We start from the raw sequence: 21521 nt of genomic DNA, 5'->3' as shown, positions 1-21521 counted from the left end.
CCACAAAAACATGGGTGTAAGAGGAGTGATTTAAGTGTAAAGATGTAGTAAATCAACTTAGGTTTGTAAGATCTTACCTAGGATGATGATCTTGATGAAAAATCCTCTTGAAGACACACACAAAATCTCTAAATCTAAGAGGAGGAAGGAGGTGTTCTTGAGAGATTTCTTGAGAGGTTTTTGAAGGAAAAAGAGATGGTGAGGGAGGAGGGTTCGGCCGAGATGTAGAAGAAGAGAGAAGAAAGATAGTCTGAGGTGATGTTTGCATGGATACCCACCATGCAAACATGAGGTGTCAAGGTAGGAAAATTCCTCTATTTTCCTTTTTTTTATATACATGTATTTATGTGGGTTGGGCCGAGATTTGGGCTAGGAAGAAAGAAATTGAGGAGATTTGGCCTTTACTTGAATTGTTCGAATTTATGAAGCCCAAAAAATAAATTTCCGGCCCATTGGGCCCTTATTAAGGTTCACGGCCCAATGAATCCATATAAAAAGGGTTTACGGCCCATTAATGCAAATGAGACCTTTTACGGCCCCAACAAGACCTATTAGAGATAAAAAAAAAATGGAGTATTTTAGACCCACATGGTCCAAAATGCTAAAGTTTTATGTATGTGGTCCATTTAGAGCCCAATAAGAGAATCCTTGCTCATATTAAACTGGAACCAATATTTCTACGGTTTCCAACACTTAATTGAACATATGAGATGTATTTAATTGAGTATAGAGTATGATATTCATTTAGAGTACAAGTTATTACACTAGATGAATGTTTACATGAGAATAGAATTTCCTAGCTAAAATGATAGTTGTGACAAACGCGTCCCCTCCTTAATACCTTGAGGCAATCCAAAAATTAGAAAACCCCGTACTCACAAAATCTAGGGAACTAGGGCTTATTTCCTCCCTAAAAAATGACCCACATCCTCCATATATCGATCCATATTGCTTCACTTCTCACCAGAAATTGAACACTTTTTATTCATAGGGCCAAAATCTCAACTATTGTTGGAACTAGCATATCGGTTCGTATTAAAATCGAAGGGTTTTTGGTCACCAGGCCATGAAATTGAAATCAAAGGGTTAAGGTCTCGTTTCTCACTAAAATCGAAGAAATAATACTCATAGGGCCACAGAGTGAAAAGGTACATAGGAAATCGAAAGGTACCCAAATTGAAATCAAAGGGTTTTTATTCCCGTCGCTTTACCTCTGCAACTAACACAAGAATTCACCCGAACTTTGTCCTTACTTTTCCTTATCGTCGTGGTTTTAACTTCTCTTGCTCGGCATCCTTGTTTATCTTGGCAGTCGTCCTTGCTTCTCCTCGTCGTCTCCATCAACAAGCCATCACCAATTTCTATCGATTTTTCAGTAAAAGCATCTCTTCATAGCTGATAACTGGAAAGAAGAAAAAGAATTCTTAGTTGATAACTAGAAGGAAGAAAAAGAATGAATTCAGTGGCATTGAAAATGAACTATTATTGTCACACCCCCGAACCAGATGGCTGAAACGTCCGAGGGCTCGCGTGACTCAAATTGAATATCATCACAATGATTATACATGAAACACAAAATAAACTTCACCATGCATTAATACATTACAACTGACATTGTTCACATCAAGTACATTGTCTAAATATTACATATCCATAGCATAAATTGTTTGAGAGTTTTCAAAACATAACATCCTAACATACTTGGTATTACTCTTCAGCTTACCTGTTACCTGAGAATACAAGTTATTTTGAAAACGTCAACATATGGAATGTTGGTGAGTTCATAAGCAGGGTTGTTATAAAAATGTTTTGTGTAGTTCATAAAACTCAGAAAATCCGATATTTTCTGAAAAGACAATTGTTTATACCAAGGTGTGAAAGTCCATAAGTTTGTGTATGAATGATTTCAAACATGTATAAATGAGAAGTTTTGCATTATAGTTATTGAAAGTGCAAGTGAATGGTGTTGATTTCCTCGAAAAACCCGATGTTTTCCGATAATATAATATAATTGTTTCAAATTGTTATACCGTCACAACGAATGATTATGATTTTCCTTGATTACTCGGATAGTATTGGATTCATTTATTTACGTGAGTCGTTATAACCATGCATGATAATGACTAGTTCGTCTGTCTTGGCATTCTAGCGGACGCCAGAATTGAGCTTAAGATTTTGTCACCCTAGACTGGCCGAGTCTAACTGTAGCGAACAGCTGAGGTGTGGGGGAGTCACCCCCGTATAGATCTATACACAAACTCTCGCCGTCCCTCCAGGAGACTTTGATTATAACTACAGACTACGAACGACCCTTAGAGATGTCGCCCGTTATTACTCACTTAATCCAAACGAGATTGATTACTATTGATTAACGACCTGTATTTGTTTACTGAATTGAAGGTAAGCCTAACAAATGTGGAGAAGAGGATTACAAAGTCCTGCTAATTACGTGTATTATTTAAGGCTATTGGGTATACGAAGGACACGTTGGCCCATTTCGCATTTGATTTATTTGGACCTTACTAGCAATGATAATGGGCCACTGAGGCCCAATAGCACTTGAAAGCCATTGAGGGTCCCTTAAACATGTAATTGGGTCATAGGAGGCCCAATAAACGTTTATTTTTATCGTTGGGCTCAAAATTTATGTTAATGGGTCACGAAGGCCCAATAAGCATAATTTGAGACTTTCCAAAGATTTGAATATTTACTTGTTTTAGGTATAGTATAATTGTTGGAAAGTTTTATTGAACGATTGTTAATTTCGTATCGGCACGAGGCCGGTTGGTTGTTTATAACGATATTTGGAATTTTACGTATATTCATCTTTCTATTTTCATGAGTTGTAGTTTGGTATTTTTGACTCAAATATCTTAATAAATAAAATAATTGGTTCAAAATATTGGTTTGACCCTTTTCATCCCTTCTTTAATAACAATGACAATTTTAGTCCCTTATTTTAAAAAAAGACATTTTAGGCCCGTAAACCATTTTCTTTACATTTTCTTTACATTTTCTTAAGAAAACCGTGAATGACAACTTTCGACTCAACTTTTATTTATTGGACAAATTAAGCCCAAAAATGAGTTTTATGTTGCAATATGTTTATTATCACCTTATAGGGTAATTTTTCTTGACTTGTTTAGTGTAATATATCTTAGATCATGTTTGTTTTCCTTCTTGTGCCATAGATCTCGAGATTTCTTTCCTTTTTGTTACATATTTACCACATAAACACATAAAATCACACATATACACATGAAATCACACATAACATACACATACACATAGATCTACACATTTTACTTGTATTCTCCCCCATAAAACTTGTGAAAACCGAAAATAGAGGGGTATGAACTCACCTTGAGTTTGTGGGTTCGATTTTGAAGAGAAATGGAATAGTTTGATGTTATTTTCGGCTTTAGCAAGCCCTCCTTGAATAGATCTCGAACTTATGGAGGTTTTTCTAAGAGTATGATCACAAAATGCTTAGAATGAATGATCTTAGCATAAAAATGAAGTTATAAAACTTAGAGGTGTAAGACTTACCAAGGGAAGATGAGTTTTTGGTGGAAACCTTCTTGATCCACCTTAGATTTGCGAAAATTTGTGAAGGAGATGAAGACTTTCTAGAGAGAGTGAGGTTGAAAGAAGTTGGTGTAATGTGTGTGTGTGTTGTGATCTCAGCCGAGAGATAAGAAGAAGAGAGAGAGAAAGAGGCCTTGATGCATGTTGGATCATACAAGCTTGCATGGAAGTATGGGATGCAAAGGCTTTGTTATTTGTTGTGTAATATGGAGGTGGCACCTCAAAGTCAACCTCTATTTCCCTTTTTGTTTTTATATATATATGTATGTTGGGCCGAAAGGGAGAGAAGAGAGAAGAGGATTTGGGCCATTTGTGCTTAAGTCCATAATTTGGGCCCAATTTGATGGTTTTTGGCCCAATGGGCCTTTTAGAGTAGTTCACGGCCCAATATACATCAAAGAATGAGTTTTATGGCCCATTAGGACTAATTAGATTTGTTATGGCCCAATAAGGCCCATTTAGATAAACTAGCCCATTTTAGGATTATAAGGCCCAAAAAGGTTAAGATTTATGGAAGTGGGTCCAATTAGGGTCCATTCAACGGTCCTAAGCCCAAAATAGTCAAATTGGAAGCTTATTGTTCCATTAGGCCCAATAAGGAAATCCTAGTCCAAAATGGACTTGAACCGGGATTTTTAGGGTTTCCAACCTTTTGTTGACTATTTGAATGTTTGTATAGAGTATTTGATGGAATTTGTGATCATTGAATAAGAACCATACATGTTTTCAAGTTTTAGCTACAATGTCATTCTTTGTTAAGTGTTTACAACGTATCAGAATTCCTAGTTGTGACATCATCCCCCCGTTAGAGGGAATTTCGTCCCGAAATTCTTTTTAAAGCTAGATTCGAGAATGGAAGAATAGGTGAGGGTACTTCTGCTTCATCTGGTCTTTGCGTTCCCATGTGAATTCTGTACCACGTTTCGCGTTCCACCGAACTTTCACAATCGGAATGCGACTTTGCTTAGTACGCTTCACTTCCCTGTCCATGATTTCAACTGGTTAGTACGCTTAGTACAATCGGAATGCGACTTTGCTTAGTACGCTTCACTTCCCTGTCGATGAACAGGAGATTCTCGTTGATTTCGATTTCTTCTAATGGAATGACGAGAGTTTCGTCGGATAGGCACTTCTTTAAATTGGAAACATGGAACACGGGGTGTACACTGCTGAGCTCAGCGGGTAGCTGCAGTCTATAAGCCACTGGACCTATTAGGGCAAGAATCTCGAAGGGTCCAATGTATCGTGGGTTTAGTTTTCCCCATTTCCCAAAACGAATCACGCCTTTCCAGGGAGAGACTTTAACAACACTCGATCCCCGACTTTAAATTCCAAGGGCTTTCGCCACTTATCGACGTAGATCTTCTGTCTATCTCGTGATGATTGCAGTCGGGCTCTGATCTGAATTATCTTCTCGGTCATTTCGCGTATGATTTCTGGTCCCGTTAATGCATTTCCTGGTGTTTGTCCTCTTGCTAGCTGAGTGTCACCTACCTCAGCCCAACACAACAGTGATCTCCATTTATGCCCATACAATGCCTCGATAGGAGCAACTTTGATGCTTGAGTGATAACTGTTGTTGTACAAGAATTCGATCAAAGGCAAGTGGGTATCCCACGACCTTCCAAAGTCTATTGCAAACCATATCTTCTAGCGTTTGAATGGTTCGCTCGCTTTGACTATCTGTTTGTGGGTGGTAGGCAGTGCTCATATCAAGTTGTGTTCCCATAGCTTTCTGAAGCGATTGCCAAAAGCGTGAAGTAAACCTACTATCACTATCTGAGATGATAGATAGTGGCACTCCGTGGAGTCTCACGATTTCCTTGATATAGGTCCTTGTCAATCGTTCCATCTTATATGACTCTTTTATTGGCAGGAAATGAGCGGATTTTGTCACCCTGTCAACTATTACCCATATGGTATCCAAACCATCAGTTGTCTTGGGTAGTTTGGTCACAAAGTCCATAGTAATCCTTTCCCATTTCCACTCGGGAATTACTGGTTGTTGTAGTAATCCCGAGGGCTTCTGATATTCCACCTTTACTTTAGCACACGTGAGGCACTTGCTAACGTAAGTGGCAATTTCTGCCTTCATGTTAGGCCACCGATAATGTTGCTTCATATCCAAGTACATTTTATCTGAACCCGGATGGATGGAGTATCGTGTCTTGTGGGCTTCATTCATGACTACTTCTCCGAATCCCCCAAGTTTAGGGATCCAAATGCGGTTCATGAAATAATATGTTCCGTCCTCCTTCACTTCGAAATTCTTTTCCATTCCACGTAACGTTTCGCTTGTTTTGTTTTCTGCCTTCATGGCATCGAACTGGGCTGCTCTGATTTGCGAGGTCAGGTGGGATTGAATGGTTATGGAGAGAGTCTTCACATGACGATTCGAGTATTCTTTCCGACTCAAGGCATCAGCTACCACGTTAGCCTTACCTGGGTGGTACTTGATTTCGCACTCATAGTCGTTTAGCAGTTCAACCCATCTTCGTTGCCTCATGTTCAACTCTTTTTGATTTAAAATGTGTTGGAGACTCTTGTGGTCCGTGAAAATGGTGCACTTGGTACCATAAAGATAGTGCCTCCAAATTTTCAAGGCGAAAACCACAGCTCCCAATTCGAGATCATGGGTTGTATAATTCACCTCATGTGTCTTTAGTTGTTGGGACACATAAGCTATCACCTTCCCACACTGCATAAGCACACAGCCTAAACCTTGATTCGACGCATCGCAGTAGACTACGAAGTCCTCTGTTCCCTCTGGTAGTGATAATACTGGTGCACTGCAGAGTGCTTGCTTCAGAGTTCGGAATGCAGCTTCTTGCTTATCCGTCCATTCAAAGGGTACACCCTTTTGCGTAAGCAAGGTAAGTTGCTTGGCTGTTTTGGAGAAGTTCTGAATGAACCTCCTGTAATAGCCTGTGAGACCTAAAAATTGACAAATTTCGGTGGGTGTCCTTGGGATCGCCCATCCTTCGATGGCTTTGACCTTAGAAGGATCCACATGTATCCCTTCTTGACTAACAACATGACCTAAAAAGTTCACACTACGGAGCCAGAACTCACACTTAGAGAGTTTTGCGTATAGTTTTTTGGTTCTTAGGGTTTCTAAGATTTTCCGGAGGTGTCGGCCATGCTCCTCTTCGCTTCGAGAATAGACTAGAATATCGTCGATGAAAACGATGACGAAGTTGTCGAGGAATGGTCGGCAGATTCGATTCATTAGGTCCATGAATGCGGCAGGGGAATTCGTTATACCGAAGGGCATTACGACAAATTCATAATGTCCATAACGAGTTCGGAAAGCGGTTTTAGGGATATCCTCTTCCCGGACTTTGAGTTGGTGGTATCCGGATTGCAGATCTATCTTAGAGAAGTAACTTGCTCCTTGGAGTTGGTCAAATAGATCGTCGATTCGCGGAAGTGGATAGCAATTTTTGATAGTGAGCTTATTTAGTTCCCTGTAGTCAATACACATCCGAAAGGAACCGTCTTTCTTCTTAACAAAGAGAACCGGAGCTCCCCAGGTTGAGAAACTGGGTCGGATGAATCCTTTGTCCAAAAGTTCGCTGAGTTGGCTGGAAAGCTCTTGCATCTCCGCAGGAGCCAATCTGTAGGGCGATTTGGCGATGGGTGTAGCTCTTGGCACGAGGTCAATTCAGAACTCGACTTGTCTTTGCGGGGGTATCCCCGGAAGATCTTCGGGGAAGACATCCGGGAAATCGCAAACCACAGGGATGTTTCGAATATTGACCTCTTCTTTGGACTTATCCACTATATGAGCTAGAAACGTCAAGTCCTTCTTTCGTAGATACTTCTGTGCCTTAATGCACGAGATAAGACGAAGGTTCGTGCTGGGTTTGTCTCCGTAAATAATTAGGGTTTCGCGATTTGGGAGGTGAAGGCGAACGGCCTTCTCGTGACACATAATCTCATCATGGTGGGGGCTTAACCAGTCCATGCCGATAATCACATCAAAACTCCTAATGGAAACAAGCATTAAGTTTATTTGAAAGACGTGTTGGTTCAAGGTCAGGGTACATCCGATGTAGATTTCCCCAGTGGACTCTGTTTTCCCATTAGCCATTTCTACCGTAAAGGTTTCATTGAGCTTCTGGGGTGGTTGTTTTAACAAGTGTTTGAACCTATTACTCACAAAGCTTCGTTCTGCCCCGGTATCAAATAGGTGTTGGATTAATGTCTAAGTCCATAACTATATTTGGTATGTACTTGACCCGACCCGGCATGGTCCATTTGGGTTGCACTTCACCGGCATAATTTATATGGATAGTCTTTTGAGAATAGTATATTTATGATTTATATTAATATATTATAAGTTCTAATATATTAATATGGAATCATATTATTTAATTAGTATTGATCAAGAATTAATTTAGAATTAATTAAGTGATCAAAAAGAACTAATTAAATATGGACTTTTATATATATGGAATGGGCCAAGTTTATTTAGGTTGGGCTAAGCTTTCATGGATGGTCCATGGAGCTTTTAACCCATGGATCCTATGTAAATGAAAGGTCATGGGTATTAGGGTTTACATGGATGTAACCCTAATCCTCCATAATATATAAAGGGGTCCTTGGCTCACAAAATTGGAACAAGTATGTGAAAATAAGAGTGGGCCGATTTTAGTGTGCATACATATTCTCTCAAGTTCTTCCAAGGTGTTTTGGTGATTTGTGATTCCATTTGAGGCTTCCACACTATTGGGGCTAAGCTCTTAAAGCTTGAAGACATCAAGCTACATCAAAAGGTATGTCATCTAACTAGAACTTTGTAGTATAGGTGCTTCATAATATGCTAGTTAGGATGAAACCTTGGAATAGTTAATATTTGCGTGTATAATAGAGAAAACATAGATCCAAGGTTTATAGGGTTGCATGTACACCATAGGAGTGTTAGAAAGCTCAAAACCCAACAGTGGTGTCAGAGCCATGGGTTGTTTTCTGTTATATTGATGCAAATGTTTTATTTTCAAGTTGAAAAAAAGGAAAAAAAAACATGACGTTTGTCAAATTTTAAGATAATTAATTGTTTTTGTGAAAAACTAATTATTTGTAAAATTTGAATCATTTGCTATATGAGTTGAATTAGATCAAATTTATTAAAAGATAAAATGATATGATTATTTTATTAGTTTTAAAAGTTTGATCTAAAGAGTTTTTTGAAACCTCTATAAGTTATGGATATGAAAAGGTTTTTAAAAAAATTGATTCAAAGTTTTTTATGGAGTTACAAAACTTGGTCTTAATGTTTTAAAGAATTCCATAACTTGTTCTTAAGTTATGGAACATGAAAAGTTTCATCATAAAACAAGTATTTAACTCCATAAGTTATGGAATCCAAAAGTTTTCAAGAGTTACAAAACTTGCCCTCAAGTTTTGGAAATTGGAAAAAGTTTTTTTATGATAAAAAAATGAATTGAATTCTAAAACTCTTGAGTTCATAACTTAAACAATTAATTAAATGGTTTTAATTTTGAATTTAATAATTGGAATTATGATGTTTTTATTGAATAATTCAATTAACTCTTATGGACTTTATTAATAGATAATTAAAGTGTTTAATTAAAAGAGAATTAATAATTCCATAATGACATGGTTTAAATTTAATTAAATTAAGAGTATAGTTTAATTAATAGATTAAACTACCAAGTATTTTAAATGTCTAAAATACACCCTTATACTATTATAATATTAAAAGTTTAATATATTATATGTATAAGAGCAAGTCGTCTTACCATTAGTAGGCCTCATTCACGAAGCCGGTCTATAAGGGGGGGGTATAAGGTTACTGCCTATAAAATGGCAGTTTAATGGGTGTCCACTCTCACCCACCGCTTCCTTGACTGGTGGAGGGTCGTTAGCCGAACAGGTAGGACTATAATTGTCCCTTCATTATAAGTATAATGATAAATACTAAGTAACTAAACACTTATAAATTCCCAATCTTAGTTACTTAGGAAAATGTGAATAATGTGCTAATCCATGAAATTACACTTTGCACTTTGTTTAAGCTGTTAGTGGAGCGTGTGTGGTTAACCGGCACACTAACCTGGACTTAACAAGGTAGGCAAAGGGTAACTTAATGTTTATCATAGTATCGTTGGAGCGTGTGTGGTTAACCGGCACATCGATTGAGGGGTAAATATTAAGGGTACCAAGTATATTTGGATGGTTACTTCACACCTTGTTTTGTGATCCTCGGCATCCCAGTCACAAAACCTGAAGGGCACACTCGAGATTGAAACATGCCATTGAAAATTTCAATGAATCTCAAAAGAATCTAGGAGTTTCAAAACCAATTAAAACCTAATAATACATTTCGTTTATCTTGGTGGAAATTGGTGAATCGTCATTCACCTACCTTCAAATATTTTATAGCTTGGATTACGGCATCCCTCTTCCAAGTTATAAAATAGTTTGTTGGGTCCTAGCCTTAATATATCATATTGGGTGTTATATTAAGGACTTAAATCAACTTTATGTGAATTTCTCCCATTGTTGATGTCTGGTTTAGACAACAATGATCTTCCCAAACCAAGCTTTCCTAATGAATATGACTTCCCGAGTTTGGCTCATGGAAGTCATACTTCTCTTCCTCCACCTCCTCCAATTATTCTCCCTAACCCACAAGTTCAAGGCCACTCAAGCCCTAATGGCAAGCAAGGTCTATGTGTGATCACATCTTAGAGATGAAGTCACATATTGACAAGCCGGGAGAGTTGGGTGTCAAAGTCTTGAGAAAGTTGGATGTTCAATCACTTTCTAAGTCACATAGTGAGTTCCTTTGGGACTACTATGAAACAGACTATGACATGAACCTTAATGATCATATCTATTTGCTTGGTGCTGCTGAATCAGCAATGATTTGGAACGATAGTACACCAAATTTGATTAGAAGATCAACTTCCCAAAAACTTTATGGACAGTGACAATGGTGACACTGGAAATCCAGAAAAAGCATTCTCTTCCCAATGGAAAGGGATTGACCATAGTCAACCCGGTTGACCAAATGGTAAAGAGAAAGGCTAAGTCTGAGATAGTCCCATTACCAAAGGGTCCATATGTTTATTTTGCCAAAGGAAGGGGCGTTGATTGCAAAGCTGCCAAATTTACCTAAGGATGTTAAAGTCAATAAGTTTGACTCTACATCAGGTAGAGCCCATTATCTAAATCTGTTAAGTTCTATTCTGAGATCCTCATTACATGATGTGACTGGGTCACATGTTGATGTTTTAAGAATCAAAGAATAGAGAGAAATCTTAAAGGAAGTATATGACGATTCTGATCGCGAAGGTGGATTTCGATCGCATCAGAATTTTGAGCAGTTGCTTAAGAAGTTATGATATATTGCTAAGGAATAGATAACAACAATTTTCCATGTGGATTGTAAGGAAAAGTTTTTCCGTAAAGTTTTAAAATAAAAGAAAATTGTTTAATTTTATTTATTTGAAGTATCCTTACAATGTCATTTGTGGAAAATTGTTGCTTATATGATTCCACTGATAGCAATATTGGAAAATGGATTTGATTCTGTCGTTTGTGGTAGTGTCAAAATTTACCAAATCAGGAAAGTTCCTCATCACCCAAGTTTAAATTGGACCGAAACTTGGAATCTTGCAAGTTGAATAGTATGATGAATGAGAACTTTCAAGCATTGGAAAATCAAGACTAATTACTTGTTCACATGGATGTGTGAGTCAAGTGAAGGACTAAAGGAATCGAGTACACATTCTTGTGCACTGGTCATGTCCACCACAAAGCTCGTTAAGACTATTTGATTTACTAAATTTTAGTAAATATGGTTATACTTACAAGTTTAAGTATAATTCTGAAACATTGGAAAAGTCTCAATGTATGGCAGAACGAATGGGAAGAATCAAATTAGGCAGAAAGATAAAAGTTTCTTAAATCTGAAAAGATGGGAGAGTACTTTAGTATCATGTTTGTGATCATCTTAATGATTTAGAAATCATATCACAATTAGTCCTCTAAAGGTCATCTTAGTGCATTCTTATGACTAAGAAGAGGAGTCATGAATTGTTGAAATGGTTAGATCAGGAAGATGAGTCATACTTCGTTCCAAAACAATTCTTAGAGTCATACTCCAAGATTGTAACTTGAGTGACATATCTTAAAGAAAGGTTTAAAACACTTGTCAAATGTAAGAGTAAAAGCGTCCTACTCTTGTATTGGTAAGTTGTGATGTTTTGGATAAAACAAAGACCAATTAAGTCCAATTGTGTGAAGTGTTTGTCTTGATAAAGAATCCGCACTATCTCTTGAATATTTGGCAAGATAGTCTTATATGTGAAGAGGATAGTGGGAGTCTTAAAGATCCTAAAAAGAATTTCAAGAACTAATCAAGAATAAAACCTGAGGTTCTTCACTAGCACACGACTTGAGGTTTATAACCTATCGTGTTGACATATTCTGTGCCCATTCCAGTTAAAGTTGGCTTTACATAGGAGTTCTGAAAGTTCTCAATTGGTTGCATAACAACTTGGAAGCAATGGCAAGAAGTTAAGATTGCATAAGTTCAGTCCATATGAGTTTGGATTTTTCATTATCCTCGTCTTGTGACTATGGTTTTGACGATTCACATGGATAAGAACACATACACCATAAAATCTAAGGGTCATAAGGTTTCTCTCCGATTCATGAAAATGATGGTGAGGAAACACTTCCACCAAGTAGATTTGAAGCAGATGGCAAAAGGTCTAAACAATTGAGACTATGATTACGGCATCCCTTTTCATAGTTCTGAAATTGTTTAGACACACATGCATGCTATCTAAGGAAAGGTGTATGATTTTGATAAAGTTTTATCAAAGCATCTCGTATCAGAAATCTGAACTTTGGTACGAAAGTCAATAAAGTATTGATTTCTAGAAGTCCAGCTGATTTCTGAGTACATGTCAAAGCTAGTGGGAGCATAAGTGTTATGCTACTAATCATCATGTTAGTGGGGGCATGATAATTATTGTTAGTGTTGCAAGTTAGCAATGTTAATTATAGAAAACAAAAGTTTCAATTCGTGAGGCTACAGGGATTGAAAAAGTTGTTTTGCTATAATTAAGGGAGCGGATATACTTCATTTCAGTTCTAAAGGCTTAGATTGAGACCTTAATCATCCTTAGTCAAGAATATATATATGAATTTCATGTTGGATTGGTTCAACTTAAGGAAATTCTATATATTGCGTTCTCAAAATTCGATTATGATTACGGCATCCCTCTTCATAGTCAAAATTTTGAAAACATGGCAAATAAAAATATTGTTGCAAAAGACTGGTCTAGAATCATGTCTGTATGTGAGACATCATGAATCGTGTACCATTTGCTTTGCGTACAGGATCGATTGCATGTGCTATAATATTTGTCATTTCTAAATTTTTCCAAATGCCTAGAGGCATTAAGAGGGGAAAAGGTCTAGAATTGGATATGACTAAAATGATTAAGCAATTGTCGAGGACAATCTGAGGTTTACCAAAGATTGGTTGCTCAGGGACAGTTGGAAGTATAGTGCTAATTTTGGAAGGACCATATTGACATATTCTGAAAAGAGGCATCTCTTATTCAGAAGTGATAGTCAAAATGAGAATATGGAGTTGTCTCCATAGGTGAAAGTTATATGTGTAAGATTAGAAAACTTAATGCAAGAAGCATGTCCAAAGCAATGTACTTTGAATATGAGACTTAGTTTCCATGGAGTTGATCTCCATTGGAATACCTTATAATGACTGTTGACAAGTCTTTGTGACTTTGTACATATTCATTACAGGAGGGTCAGTGCATATAAGTTTAAAATCTAAACAGATTTCGATAAATGATAGGAATTTGAAAATCTCACATTTTTCGATAAGGATTTGGGAGTGTGAAATTAGAATCATTGAAATTATGTTCAATTGGTTTATTTCACAAAGTAAGGATCATAGACAAACATAGAGTGCATACTTGGTGTATGGCAAAGCTATTGTTTAGAAAAACATAGTGTACATGCTTGGAGCATGGGACAACTAGTGTTTTTAATTCAAGTATAAAGTTGATAAAACCGAAACAATGAATAATGAGTAATCAGTATGGTGATAAATAAAAGTGTTTATTTATATTCATAGGGTTTGATACCATATTTGGTTCATTTATTCTTGTGTTTCACTTTGCATGTTTTGACTTCCAGAATAACTAAGTCGCTCTTCCTGAATGATTAAGTTATTCAAACCATCCACAGTCGGTCATATGTTGGAAGTAGATATGAATCAAGACTGTCATGGGTTGGTTTGTAGAGGTCCAAGTTGGTGGACAAAGTGGTACTACAACACTCATGAGTGCTCATAAGTTCTAAGTATTGGATTCAACCCACGCTCATTTGAATCACTTCATGGATTTTATCACGAGTGATCATGAGACAATAATATCTTATATTCTTAAAACCTAGAGATATGAGTTGTTACTATGAGTTGGTTATACATTGATTGCACGAAAACGCATTGGTAACTCGATGTTATAAAACGTGCCTTTGTGTATGATTCAACAAGTAGTAGAACAAGCCATATGAGTCGAAGTTTATCCATTCCTTTTACCTTCGGGATAAAAGCAATATCTGTGGGCCCCTCGATGATTTAGCGATGACACATGTGAGTGCTTGGCCAAGCCAGGACTGATTTGATTTGTTCAATCAGTCAGTCATCATAAATCGGAAATCGGGAAACAACAAATGGACAGAGAGAATGATTGATAATCCATTTCTCAGTCCATATGATATCTAGAATGAAGGAATAAATGATCCCTTATCTAATGGACAAGTCATTGACAAAGGTCAGAGTTCATCGGCAAGGTCAGAGTTCGACAGCGGCTTTAAGAGCTATGATTGCCAGTTAGATTTTGAAGTCATACTCAATAATAGTTTTAGACTTATCCAAGTGGGAGACTGTTGGATTAATGTCTAAGTCCATAACTATATTTGGTATGTACTTGACCCGACCCGGCATAGTCCATTTGGGTTGCACTTCACCGGCACAATTTATATGGATAGTCTTTTGAGAATAGTATATTTATGATTTATATTAATATATTATAAGTTCTAATATATTAATATGGAATCATATTATTTAATTAGTATTGATAAAGATTTAATTTAGAATTAATTAAGTGATCAAAAAGAACTAATTAAATATGGACTCTTATATATATGGAATGGGCCAAGTTCATTTAGGTTGGGCTAAGCTTTCATGGATGGTCTATGGAGCTTTTAACCCATGGATCCTATGTAAATGAAAGGTCATGGGTATTAGGGTTTACATGGATGTAACCCTAATCCTCCATAATATATAAAGGGGTCCTTGGCTCACAAAATTGGAACAAGTATGTGAAAATAAGAGTGGGCCGATTTTAGTGTGCATACATATTCTCTCAAGTTCTTCCAAGGTGTTTTGGTGATTTGTGATTCCATTTGAAGCTTCCACACTATTGGGGCTAAGCTCTTAAAGCTTGAAGACATCAAGCTACATCAAAAGGTATGTCATCTGACTAGAACTTTGTAGTATAGGTGCTTCATAATATGCTAGTTAGGATGAAACCTTGGAATAGTTAATATTTGCATGTATAATAAAGAAAACATAGATCCAAGGTTTATAGGGTTGCATGTACACCATAGGAGTGTTAGAATGCTCAAAACCCAACAATAGGATGCATGCATAAGTGTGGTTTAGGAGAAACGTACCGGTGACAACAGCGGGATCCTGGACTGCTTCTCCCTGACCCATGGTCAGCACTCTTCCTGTTCCTCCATTCCCAGGGTTGTTGTTGTTGGGGAAGTTTCGACGGAAATGCCCAGTCTTTCCACATCTATAGCAGGTGTGGCTTGGTCCTGCATTGGTGTCACTGTTGTTGGTGTTGTTGTTGTTGTTGTTGTTGCAGTTGTTGTTGTTGTTGTTTCCTTGCTGCTGGTTCTGGGGAGGATAGGTCCTGCAATATTTTTCCGTGTGACCCTTTTGATTGCAACTGGTACAATGCATCTCCCTGCATTCGCCATTATGATGGAGACTGCACTTGTTTCGCTTTGGGAGATTCCTAGAATACTGCCTAGGGGCACTAGGAGTAGCTGAGACTGGAGCATGTGGTGTAGAGGGAACTTGAGTGGTTGCATCATTGACTGTCACTGTTTGTTGCTTCTTTGACGACTCGGAGCCTTGTCGTCCCTTTCTCTTGTTATTCTTTCCTTTCTTGTTGTCACTCTCCTTCTTGCCTTCCGTTTCCCCTGGCTTCTCGCCCTTCTTGTTGTTGTGGTCGTACAGTTTCTTAGCCAACCTCTTGGCACTGTCGAAGGTTTCAGGATTTGCAGCTATCATATTTCCTTGAATTGGGGAGGTTAATCCCCAGATGAATCGTTCGATTTTCTTTCCCTCTGAAGTAATCATGCAAGGGCATAACAGTGACAGTTCGCTAAACCTTGATATGTATGCATCTTTGTCGGAGTTTCGGACGGTGAGATTCCATAACTCTTGCTCCATTTTCTGGATTTCGCCTCGCGGGCAGTACTCGACCATCAGTATTTCTTTCAACTCCACCCATGGCCTGGCGTTGGATATGGGGAGAGTCATGGCCTCTACATGTCCATTCCACCAGGTGAGAGCTTGGTCAACGAATGTGCATGCAGCAAACTTCACTTTCATCTCCTCGGGGCACTCGCATATCTCAAATACCGATTCCACCTTTTCGATCCATCTTTTTAGGGTTATCATTCCGCCCGTGCCATTAAAGGTTCGTGGCTTGGCGTTGGTGAAGTCCTTGTAAGAGCATGTCTTGGTAGGTCCTTGATTTATTATGTTGTTCGAACTTCCAGCCCCTTGTCCATTGCCTCCACCATTGTTCCCTTGATGGATTTGCGCCATGGCTGCGGTGACCGCAGGAGATACAGTTGCTTGGAATGCAGCTGAGTTGACTTCGGGTGGGGTTGGTCCAGGGTTTCCACGGGTTGGTCGTGTGGCATCTTTCTGTCATTGAACGGAAAGATGTTGAGTGCCTATGATTTTTGTGAGATTGTGGTCCTATAAACTAGGTGTATTGCATGTACTTAAGCAGTTTCACATGTTAACGTACAATCGTGGATACATAACACATAACAGATAACAACATCACAATAGAACACATATATTTTTCCATTAATAATATCCGTACTTTGATACATGAAAATTTGCTCGAAAGAGCATACATAAGTGGTGCAAGTTCAGCAGCGTAACGACTCTATGAGTAGTGTAATCACTTAAACATAGAGTCGATGGTACATAGCATAGATCATGTAAGCATAATACTAAAGATGGATATGGCTAGTCCTAGCACTCTAATGTGCGCTCGACGGCGGCAGTGAGGTCATATACCAAAGTGTTGTGCCAACAACTGGGCCATCTCTGTCATTTCTCCAATGACTTCATCTCTTTCCTGGCTGGCCTGCACCGCTCGTGCTTCCATGGCGAATAGCTGTCGCCGCAGAGCGGCAATCTCAGCTTCCGGAGAACGATTCTCTCTTGTGGAATTTCCTGGTGGGGCAGGGGGTTTCTGCTACGTCTCGCTGGTAGGTGGTGTGACAGAATCCTCGTATGAGTCTTGTTTTTCCTCCATGTCGTCATCGGTCCCATCAAACTCGTAGTCTGTGTCCGTGTACTCGTCAGGCCCCACGCCCTGTGCTCCCCCCTGATCTCCCTCAGGCTCATCCTCGATCATCCCGTGGGCCACTAAGACCTGATAAAACTAAATGCCCTGGTGCTCCCCTTCCATTGTGACCGAGAGGAGGTATATGAATAAACTATTATTACTCCTAAGATGTTTTAATTATTATGTAAATTGAGTTGATGTTCTATTCTTGGTAACAAAGGGGTATGTTTTTAGGTTTACCGACCATTGAGGTTTCCCCAGGGCATGTAATAGTTGTACTTCGGAGAAAATGTAGTTGATCAGGCTACATTCACCCCTTAATACAACTAGGAACAGTCCCGACTTAACCGAGATGTCAGTATTATATTATTTGAGTTGGTATTATGTTCTTTTTCCTATATCGTACAAGTAGAGGTGTTTTATCGTTGTGTTTTATTTGTTTTGTTCAGAGTTGGTTTTGTCCCTCTTTGGTTTATAGTTGCATATCAATGTGTGGTTAGATAAGCCAGTTCACTATCAACAGAGCTCTGATACCAACCTGTCACACCCCCGAACCAGATGGCGGAAACGTCTGAGGGCTCGCGTGACTCAAATTGAATATCATCACAATGATTATACATGAAACACAACATAAACTTCACCATGAATTAATACATTACAACTGACATTGTTCACATCAAGTACATTGTCTAAATATTACATATCCATAGCATAAATTGTTTGAGAGTTTTCAAAACATAACATCCTAACATACTTGGTATTACTCTTCAGCTTACCTGTTACCTACGAATACAAGTTATTTTGAAAACGTCAACATATGGAATGTTGGTGAGTTCATAGGCAGGGTTGTTATAAAAATGTTTTGTGTAGTTCATAAAACCCAGAAAATCCGATATTTTCTGAAAAGACAATTGTTTATACCAAGGTGTGAAAGTCCATAAGTTTGTGTATGAATGATTTCAAACATGTATAAATGAGAAGTTTTCCATTATAGTTATTGAAAGTGCAAGTGAATGGTGTTGATTTCCTCGAAAAACCCGATGTTTTCCGATAATATAATATAATTGTTTCAAATTGTTATACCGTCACAACAAATGATTATGATTTTCCTTGATTACTCAGATAGTATTGGATTCATTTATTTACGTGAGTCGTTATAACCATGCATGATAATGACTAGTTCGTCTGTCTTGGCATTCTAGCGGACGCCGGAATTGATCTTAAGATTTTCTCACCCTATACTGGCCGAGTCTAACTGTAGCGAACAGCTGAGGTGTGGGGGAGTCAGCCCCGTATAGATCTATACACAAACTCTCGCCCTCCGTCCAGGAGACTTTGATTATAACTACAGACTACGAACGACCCTTAGAGGTGTCGCCCATTATTACTCACTTAATCCAAACGAGATTGATTACTATTGATTAACGACCTGTATTTGTTTACAGAATTGAAGGTAAGCCTAACAAACGTGCAGAAGAGGATTACAAAGTCCTGCTAATTACGTGTATTATTTAAGGCTGTTGGGTATACGAAGGACACGTTGGCCCATTTCGCATTTGATTTATTTGGACCTTACTAGCAATGCTAATGGGCCACTGAGGCCCAATAGCACTTGAAAGCCATTGAGGGTCCCTTAAACATGTGATTGGGTCACAGGAGGCCCAATAAACGTTTATTTTTATCGTTGGGCTCAAAAGTTATGTTAATGGGTCACGAAGGCCCAATAAGCGTAATTTGAGACTTTCAAGCCCAAAGATTTGAATATTTACTTGTTTTAGATATAGTATAATTGTTGGAAAGTTTGATTGAACGATTGTTAATTTCGTATCGGCACGAGGCCGGTTGGTTGTTTATAACGATATTTGGAATTTTACGTATATTCATCTTTCTATTTTCATGAGTTGTAGTTTGGTATTTTTGACTCAAATATCTTAATAAATAAAATAATTGGTTCAAAATATTGGTTTGACCCTTTTCAGCCCTTCTTTAATAAAAATGACAATTTTAGTCCCATTTTTTTAAAAAAAGACATTTTAGGCCCGTAAACCATTTTCTTTACATTTTTGACCCATAGACTTGTTTAAGTGATGTTTTTAGTTCAAAACTTGCTCTTTGGCAGTTTCAGGCCCTCCAGTAAAGAGTTTTTCAGTTAAAGTCCACACTTTTCGCAACTTTGACAATTTTGGCCCAAAATCCAAAAAGTTTACATTTTTGATCCTTGTTTGGAAAAAAAATCATTTTAACCCCTGATTTAGTTTTGTTTACCCTTTTTACCCCCTATTTTGAGAATTTTACCATTTCAATCCGTTGAAAATTATATTTTTCGCAATTTTTGGCTCAATGGGCCGAAAAGCCCAAAAATTGGCCCATTAAGCTACAAATTACATTTCTATCCCTTTAAAGAGTATGATATTCATAAAACCATTTATTTTTACTGTTTTGACTCTTTTAGTCCTTAAGAAAACCGTGAATGACAACTTTCGACTCAACTTTTATTTATTGGACAAATTAAGCCCAAAAATGAGTTTTATGTTGCAATATGTTTATTATCACCTTATAGGGTAATTTTTCTTGACTTGTTTAGTGTAATATATCTTAGATCATGTTTGTTTTCCTTCTTGTGCCATAGATCTCGAGATTTCTTTCCTTTTTGTTACATATTTACCACATAAACACATAAAATCACACATATACACATGAAATCACACATAACATACACATACACATAGATCTACACATTTTACTTGTATTCTCCCCCATAAAACTTGTGAAAACCGAAAATAGAGGGGTATGAACTCACCTTGAGTTTGTGGGTTCGGTTTTGAAGAGAAATGGAATAGTTTGATGTTATTTTCGGCTTTAGCAAGCCCTCCTTGAATAGATCTCGAACTTATGGAGGTTGTTCTAAGAGTATGATCACAAAATGCTTAGAATGAATGATCTTAGCATAAAAATGAAGGTATACAACTTAGAGGTGTAAGGACTTACCAAGGGAAGATGAGTTTTTGGTGGAAACCTTCTTGATCCACCTTAGATCTTCGAAAATTTGTGAAGGAGTTGAAGACTTTCTAGAGAGAGTGAGGTTGAAAGAAGTTGGTGTAATCTGTGTGTGTGTGTTGTGATCTCGGCCGAGAGATAAGAAGAAGAGAGAGAGAAAGAGGCCTTGATGCATGTTGGATCATACAAGCTTGCATGGAAGTATAGGATGCAAAGGCTTTGTTATTTGTTATGTAATATGGAGGTGGCACCTCCAAAGTCAACCTCTATTTCCCTTTTTATATATATATATATATATATATGTATGTTGGGCCGAGAGGGAGAGAAGAGAGAAGAGGATTTGGGCCATTTGTGCTTAAGTCCATAATTTGGGCCCAATTTGATGGTTTTCGGCCCAATGGGCCTTTTAGAGTAGTTCACGGCCCAATATACAGTTTTATGGCCCATTAGGGCTAATTAGATTTGTTATGGCCCAATAAGGCCCATTTAGATAAACTAGCCCATTTTAGGATTATAAGGCCCAAAAAGGTTAAGTTTTATGGAAGTGGGTCCAATTAGGGTCCATTTAAGGGTCCTAAGCCCAAAATAGTCAAATTGGAAGCTTATTGGTCCATTAGGCCCAATAAGGAAATCCTAGTCCAAAATGGACTTGAACCGGGATTTTTAGGGTTTCCACCCTTTTGTTGACTATTTGAATGTTTGTATAGAGTATTTGATGGAATTTGTGATCATTGAATAAGCACCATACATGTTTTCAAGTTTTAGCTACAATGTCATTCTTTGTTAAGTGTTTACAATGTATCAGAATTCCTAGTTGTGACAATTATTGTGTTCAGTCATTGCAATGATTTTAGTCAGGTGGACCTTACACAGTCTCTTTCGATGGATTTTGCATTGCTTGTGCATGCAACGACTCCATCACCAAAGTCGATTCCTCCAGTGCTTCCATTAAGTACATCATTGAAGGTGATTTTGAGCCTTTCACAAGTCTAACTCTTTTCCCTGATAATATGTTCATCTTTTTTGCCACCCGCAATCGAGAATTTAGGGTTTTGGACTTCTCATTCCTTAAATATTTAAATGCACGCATTCCCGAAAGGTCAGTCTGTATTTTTACATTTCCATTTTCGTCCTTAAGCGACATTATTTGTTTATTCTACTGTTTTTATGAATGGAGTTTTGTAGGGACATCAATGTCCAATAATAGGCATGAAATGTCAGGCTTCTAGTGGATTACTGGAAACTACTGGAGCAGAT

The sequence above is a fragment of the Lactuca virosa genome, chromosome 4 (assembly GCF_052849685.1).
Source record: "Lactuca virosa cultivar CGN04683 chromosome 4, Lactuca_virosa_CGN04683_v6, whole genome shotgun sequence".
NCBI lineage: Eukaryota > Viridiplantae > Streptophyta > Magnoliopsida > Asterales > Asteraceae > Lactuca > Lactuca virosa.
Note: the sequence above shows the minus strand (reverse complement) of the source record.